The sequence below is a fragment of the Lygodium microphyllum genome, unplaced genomic scaffold (genome assembly GCF_053477565.2).
Source record: "Lygodium microphyllum isolate KBCC unplaced genomic scaffold, Lygodium_microphyllum_v1.1.10 scaffold_42, whole genome shotgun sequence".
NCBI classification, from domain to species: domain Eukaryota; kingdom Viridiplantae; phylum Streptophyta; class Polypodiopsida; order Schizaeales; family Lygodiaceae; genus Lygodium; species Lygodium microphyllum.
This window is the reverse complement of record NW_028229525.1, coordinates 530966-536965: the sequence shown is the minus strand read 5'-3', so window position 1 is coordinate 536965 and position 6000 is coordinate 530966. Positions and strand designations below refer to the sequence as shown.

Here is a 6000-nt window from a genome sequence, read left to right as displayed (position 1 = left end):
TTATGCTATTGTTTTCCGGACCTTTTGTCCCCCTTTCCAAGCTAAACCTAATATTCATGTTATCACACTTTTAACTAATGCTATAGAAAACATTAAACCTACCTGCGAGGTCAAAAAAGTGAGAATCACAGGGACTACTCGTAACGTACCTAAGATTATTGCTAAAGAACGTTAAGAAACCCTAGCTTTTCGTTGGATCATAGAAGCAGCTGTCAAATGAAACACTATAAACGGAAACGGCTAGAGTTTGAGTAAATGTTCATCTGCCGAAATACCGGATGCTTATCATAAAAGGGGAAATGTTCGTAAAAAGAGAGATGACCTTTACGAACTAGCAGAAGCCAATAAAAGTTTCGTACATTATAGATGGTGGTGAACGATTAAAAATACGTAACGGGCCGGGGTAAAAAACTGTTAGACACTTTGGCAGCACACATCCCGGCAAAATCAATTCATTATTAATTCATCAGTGAACAATAAAAGAAAATTATTTCGGATTATTTGTTTCACACTTTGAAATAGATAATAATTCATTTTTGCCATAGCAGGCCAACTTTCTAACTATTTGACACTCGACTGAAGGGAAGAGGGAAAGGCAAAGTGCAACGATTTGAATGGCGTTCGACCCTTTATGCGATTGGAAAATTCCATGGCAATGGTTCCGCGAATTTGAAAAGTTACCGCCAGAATGGCCAGCCCGCGGATTCCGCAACTGCCATCGTTAACATTAGTAAAGCGAGTGATTGACCCATCATATCATCCAAATAAACAGAAAATACTGGAAAGTTCAAATTGACAGTCAATGGCATTGACCCAATTAACGTCGGCATGATAATGATATTTCTTTTATTTGGTAGAATTTCCCGAATACCTAAAAGAAAGAGAATCATGGAAAATGTCAAATATTTGACCAGATCCGTAAGACAAGGTCTTTTTTCGTTTCCTAAAAATCCGAGCATTGGTTCTTTGTACTCATGGCTGTTTCAGAAGTGAAGGGAAGGCAGGTAACCTTATATATTAAGCGAAAAGTGACCGAAGCATGAAATTGGTTCAGTTGAAAATAGTTTTCACTTGCTAGCCCTAAACAAAAGCAAAGCATTCCCTATGGTATATGATCTAATGACTTTCCGCATCCTACAGGATTTGAACCTGTGACCTTCAACTTAGAAGGTTGTTGCTCTATCCGATTGAGCTAAGGATGCTATGCATTATAAACACTTCTAGGTAAATATGACATACTTAAAATCTGTTCCGTTTCAAGGGGCTTTAGCCACTTCTTGATAATCCGCTCTCTGTAAACGAAAGGAGGTTTGAAGAAGTGGCACTTGGGCCTGACTATGATGTGCCCATAGCAAGCAGAAAACATATCCACGTTTATCTGGCAACACGTCGAATAGGACATGGTCCCTCAATTTAAACTCCGATTTGCTTTCAGTTTGTATATATAGGGGCCCAGAGCAACCAGCAAATTCACCTTAATGCGGCTGCTAGAGCACATCCTTAGGGAGACATGTTGTGCTCTGGATTTGCTTTGTCTCAACCATCGATTCGAGATGAGGGCAATACAAGATAAATATCTACTTATGTTTCCGGATATTCCGCCCGCTATTAATGGCGCCCAGTGTTCCATCCTAAGAAGACTAATCTCGGGAGATAAAATGACATGTAAAAGAAAAAATGGGGCAAACCCTAAACCAAGCACATGGCGATTCTATACAGGAGGCATGACCTGAAGCTTTACGATATATTTGGGTCAGACCTTTCTTTTTTTCGGTCATCTAACGAATGAAATCCGATTTCGGCGACGAAACAAGATCAAGTTCATGAGCTTATTTTCTTAGATCGAAACAAGCGTGCCCTCGGAGAGTACGGAAGGCTATTCGAGTAATCAGCGCTTTAGTGTTCGCGAGCTCTTTTAGCATCGAGGACAGTGTTTCTTCAACAAGAAAAGAATGAGTTTAGGATTCGACAGTTTAGATGGTATGAGAATTGGTTTAAACTTTAAACCAGATATCACGATATATGGAATAAAGATTAAGACAGTACAATGAATAGTATGATAAACAGGATGTTAGCCATCTGGTAGTTTTATTCAAAAAGATCGGGGCGAGAAGGGTTCAACTCCATTTTCTCCGGATGCAAGACTCAAACTTAAATAATAATTTTACGTGCTATCGCTGGCTTTCGCGCATACTAAGCAAATCACCTTAAGGCGCTATTGGAATAATCTTTTTTCTGCGAGATTGGATGGCACCTTAACTGGATCCGTGATAGATTTTATTTGATGGTTAAATCGTTGATTTTGATGGCCTAGCTAAAATGATGCCATTCTTGCTGTTTACTATTAAAGTCATATAAGCTGGCACACCTCTTGACGGAATTGCTTTGCCTTGGTTCATCACCTTGCTAGATTGTCTAGCCTGGTATGTTAAGGCAAGATGGGCGATTCGCTTAGATCACCTAGCGGCAATGTCAGGCCTGCTAAAGGACACGTTTTTATCCTCATTCATTTCACTTCCTCTCCTCTCCCCAGGGGATTAAAACACGTGGCTACGAACCATGCTGTCGAGGGTTCGAATCTCTTTTGTTTCAGATTATGTTATTTGGTAAACGTGCCCGTAAGGATAACCATAAAGTGAATAAAGATAAAAGAGGCCGGAATGAACGGCAAACAAAGGTAAAAGATCTTAAAGTCACAACGCATCGGTTTCAATTCCTTTTCCCTTTGAAAAGAAAACCTTTTTATTTCAAAACGATTTTTTCGGGTATTGGATAAATAGAAAGATATATGAAGAAAATTAATATGAAACTAGCTTATTGGATATACGCTGGCCCTGCAAACCCATATTAGTACTTTAAGAGTAGCCAGTTCCTTTAAAAATGTACATGCTTCCCTTAAAAACATTTCAATGTAATGCGTTTTATGGCATTTTCGACAACGTTTAGTTATTGCATGTTATAGCTTTAAATATGTTGTTTTTGCCTAAAAAAATAGGATATGGCTCGTCAATACTTGGCCATTCTATGGCTCGTCAGTACCTTGTGTTTTATAACTTTAACCACGTTATTCTTTAGGCTAAAGTTATTTAGTTTCAAATAGGATATGACATGTCAACACTTTGCCATTAATGTGTTTTATGGCATTTTCACTAATACCTTGTTTTCTAAAAAAGGTAAGTTCTTGCATTCTATGGCGTTTAGTTTTTGCGTTTTATGGCTTTAAATATTAAGTTCTTGCCGGCAAGAAATAGGATATGACTTGCCAGCACTTTGCCGGCACATGTGAAGTAATTGTTTCAAGGACTTTGATGGCAAAACGATTGATTAGTGCATCCGTTACCAATACTTATATGAAACAAATCTATACAAACCTTTCAAAGCAATGCTAGTTTATTTTTTTTATCTTCTATTCGATTGGTAATGACTGTTTCTTTATGCAAGAAAACGGATGTTGGCTAACGACACTATAAGAAAACCGCTTGCCAAAGAGCTTTAGCGTATCAACGACAAAACGTCACTTAACTGAATAGGAGTCAATAATTTATTATGTCTTCTATATCAACCTAAAATCGATTTCTAACAATAAAACGTTTTATCATCGGCAAGGCCAAAGGCCCACTAACTAAGGACCAGTCTAATCGTTGATTCTTATAGCACTGAAGAACTTATTGTTTGAAAAACGCCATAAAACGCAAAAACGTTAGCCATAGAACACAAGAACGACAAGGTGTTTGGAAAGCACCATATCCTGGAACGCAAAAACGACAAGGTGCTTAAAAAGCTAATTATGCTTGCTTTTATCATGCTCGCATCCATTATGCTATTTATTTTATTAACTGTTGAATTGATTTGGCATAAAGTGCGTTTTATCATCCAATTCTCTCAACAAGGTCAATATTGCACTGCTTTAATATTTATACAAATGTTCTCATAGACTTAAGTAAATTACTATTTTTTAACATTCTTTAATAAGTTGAATATGGATTAGATCTTCTTACTTGTTTCAGATGATAAAATAGAATATCTAATACGGATATAGTTACTAAAGGTACAATAATATATAATAATCAATTCCGTGTTGAATGCTCGTGATATGCTAAATGAGGCCGATTTGGTTCTTAATGGTGTCCTCTACTCAATGCTTAGATGGTTTAATAAACCGACAACAATTTCACATATATTGAGAATAGCCAGTAAACAAATAAACACATGCCCAAAAAACATACAAAAGTAATAAAGCAAATGCCTTAGCACACTTATTTACTGTCAAATCTTAGAACTATTTAAACATTAGCAACTAACGAATCCTCAGCCAGGATTTTGATCATAAAATATAAGGCCAGGTGCCTGCCTATAAGTCCCTTTCGTCTAATGGTTAGGACATCGTCTTTTCATGTCGAAAACACGAGTTCGATTCTCGTAGGGGATAAGAAAGGCGAAACATTTTACGTGGTTTCGTATATAAATTTTTGCCTTTCCTAAGATTGGTGGTCTGAACTTGCCAAAATCAACTGTCAATTGCAAATCAATGATTCCAATTAACTCAACAGCCAAGGTGCAAAGAGAGCCAGCGAAAATAGCTTAATGGTAAAGTATAGCCTTGCCAAGGCTGGGGTTGAGGGTTCGAATCCCTTTTTTCGCTATAGAAGCCACAAAAAGGTGACACATCTGCTTTTGAGGCTTATCAGTTCGTTATTTCAAAGGTGAGCTTTACATTTCTGTCTCTCCCCTGCAAACTCATGTAAAGTTATTCTAGTAAACTTAAGCTATTACGAATCATTCTTCTTGATCACAGAGATCTCCTTTATTATCCCACAATGCAACGTTATCATTGATGTTTTGTTTTATTGCAAACTTAAAGTAGATTACATTAAATGATAACTTAAAACTATTAAGCAATGCAATGCGTTGCTTTAGCTGATATTCCTTTTATTGCTACTTTAAAAATTACAGTAATTTCAATGTATTATGGAAAGCAACAAAAAATGGAGATGACGTTAAGTCAGCATGCTTTTGTAGCTCTTTGTAATTTAGGCTATAGCCTGCGTCAAGACAAAAGATCGTAACCTGGCAAGCAAAAAGGCTGCAATTTGAAATTTTTGCCCTCAGTAATCGCAATCAATTTTGGTCGACCATACGGCCAATGGAAAAGGTCAAGCGGAGCCCGTAACTGTCAAAGCTTTGCTAGAGGTTTGCCAAGCCATTTAGTTACTTGCTAGAAAGGATTCCTATAGTTTAGTTTCCACAGAAACCCTTATGTTAGTTGTTGTGTTCAATAAAGCGTAACATAGTGATTGTCTTTACACAAGCAAAAAAAGATAACTGAGCTTAAAAAAAAGGAATCTATTAACCAGTGTTATCCAAAATAGATGTGATGAGAAAAAAAAGAAATCAATTAGGCCCCCATCCCAGCCAATATGACCTATTTGTTTTTCTTTTGTGTTGCATGTAATTTACAAAAACCTGTGTTGGTTGATTATTGATGGCTCATAATCTTGCCAAAAAATGGATGGATGTCTGAGCGGTTTAAAGAGTCGGTCTTGAAAACCGAAGTATTCTTTTGAATACCGGGGGTTCGAATCCCTCTTCATCCGTAAGTATGGTTAGAAGTTAGCATTTTTATGTAGTATGTTTTTCATCCCTCTAACTTGATTGGGAAAGCTAGCTTTTTAAGAGCCAAGCCAAATCGCTTTGCCACCATTCGACACTGCATCCCCTGAAACCACGACTCAAGAGCAATCGAGTAACGATAACAAGCTGCTTGGCAATCAAACGGGTGAAAGGAACATTTTGGGAGGTCCATCAGCATGTGGACCACCATAAACCCAATCCCGGCAACCTGAATACCTTTAGGCATTTGATTACACTGCTTTCTGCGACTAAGTGTATACGTAAAAAACCAATATAAGCGGAGACGTACGACCCAGGGACGCCCTCGCGACTCTTTATCTCTAGCAATATTGTAGCACATGCGTCGCCTAGAGATAACGGGGCATGCTG

At 37.7% G+C, this 6000-nt stretch overlaps 2 non-coding genes across 2 annotated transcripts; one reads left to right on the top strand and one right to left on the bottom strand.

The window, feature by feature from the left end:
* Positions 1–1128: 1128 nt before the first annotated feature.
* TRNAR-UCU (transfer RNA arginine (anticodon UCU)) lies at positions 1129–1202 on the bottom strand. The gene has a single exon. It is a non-coding gene; the product is annotated as a tRNA-Arg (tRNA).
* Positions 1203–5507: 4305 nt separating this feature from the next.
* TRNAS-UGA (transfer RNA serine (anticodon UGA)) lies at positions 5508–5594 on the top strand. The gene has a single exon. It is a non-coding gene; the product is annotated as a tRNA-Ser (tRNA).
* Positions 5595–6000: the final 406 nt, after the last annotated feature.